Source organism: Crocodylus porosus, unplaced genomic scaffold, assembly GCF_001723895.1.
Source record: "Crocodylus porosus isolate Cpor-Errol unplaced genomic scaffold, CroPor_comp1, whole genome shotgun sequence".
NCBI classification, from domain to species: domain Eukaryota; kingdom Metazoa; phylum Chordata; order Crocodylia; family Crocodylidae; genus Crocodylus; species Crocodylus porosus.
The window spans coordinates 28,919,007-28,920,819 of NW_017728913.1; positions in this window are offsets into that span (position 1 = coordinate 28,919,007).

Genomic DNA, 1,813 nt, shown 5'->3' on the forward strand with positions numbered 1-1,813 from the left:
GTAATGACCTTCCTCTCCCTTTATAGGTCTTGATTTCTCAGTAAGCAAACTTCATTTCTTCTGGTAATTGTTTGTCTGATACCTCAGGAAATTTCTCCCCCTGCCCCCCCAAATACAGAGCTTTACCCACTGGTCTTAACAATCACTGTGCTTGCTTCTTTCCGTAGACTTGCAGAATAACACTTTGCATTTGAAAGCCTGTCTGACTTTATCCCAACCATGCAGTTGGTCCAATAAAAGATATCAGACAATACTTAAACATACTGGAGGTCTCATCAAATGTAACTGCATTCCTTAATGATTGTAAAGCACATAAAGTGCCTTTACACATGCTTAGTAAAGGCAGGATATAAGAGGGGAGCATTCAGACAAGGTGCAGATTGAAAGAAACCCTTGCACTTATGGTCTGGCCATGGTAATTCAGCTCAGTATTTTATGCTGAAGAAGGCGGTCTTGTATGCACTGGGGAGGAGAAGCAGAGGAGAACCTACTGATAAGCACAGTTTCCTTTTAGTAATAAAGTGACTGCAACCATTTATTCTCCTTTTTTTAGTACTGAGTCTGTTTAAAGTATGTAGAATGACATGACTAATTGCTATCTGTTAAAAGCTGCATGTTGCAGATTATGAGCATCACAAAACTGTTGGTATAACTGTCTCGACAAGTCTACAGGGTAAATTAGTGTACATGTCTGTATTATCTTAAGGGAGTCCTGAATGTTCTGAAAAACAGAATCCATCCTTTAACCCAGACTGCACCCATCAGTGAAGATTACAAGGAGTTCAACCACAGTGTTATTTTCCATGGTTTAAGCCCAAGATTGAAGATAACATGAGCAACCTTAGAGTAATATGTTAAATTTAAAGTTGTTCTTTGCATAAGGTATCCAGAAAGAAAAACACTCATGGAACAGAGCTGTGTTTCAAGATTCCTTGCAGTAAAGAACATTTTGAAAGCTGGATGATGGAAACCCTGCAAACCTGTTAGTGTGTATAAATTGCGACAAATGCCACAGAGAGGCCCTGTGTGATTACTTCGGTTCTACACAGTGCAAGTAGAATTGAAACTGCTCTCCATATTCATTTCAGTTAAATACAGAATATTGTGCTTTCTTTCAAACAAATAACTTAACATAAGCAGATAGCTAGGTTGCAAGCAAAACTATTGTTGAATAATCCTCAGATTCTTTTTCAAATATCTTCTTATCTTGTTGGCGTAACCTTTTAATATTAAACGGAAGATGGTGGATTGTAAGCCTTTAAGAAACAGATATATTTATCTATCTTTGTTTGATCTTGTGCCTTGGTGGATGTATTAATCTCATTGAAGTCATCTGGAGCCTAGAGTGACCCCAAAGCTCAGTGTGCATTATGGGTCCACCTCTGTGTTCAAGTCACAAAAAACGTAGGCCTCATCTGCTTAGGATGTCCCACTTCTGTCCAGACTTAGGGTGAAATTACATGTTAGAGTTAGCAGGTCTGTGTTAGGGTTAGACAGATAATAAAAATGAGAGGTTATTAGTGATGTTTTACTTTAATCATGGAAAAATGTGGATTTGGGGTTATTTTTTTAAACCCCAAAATTGCAGATTTTTTTAATCAGAGAACACCAGGGTCCCTGATGATCAGTCACATCTTTGGAGTTAATACCCTCTATAATGTGAACTGCTCAGACCCGCTGCTAGAGGGCTGGCAGGGATGTGGTTAGGGACTGCAAGTCTACTCTATGCCTATCCTGGTTGTAAATTCTCTAGCCACAGTATGGGTTGGAGAAGAAGGGCAGAAAGGCCTGCCACTCCCTCCCCCACCAACCT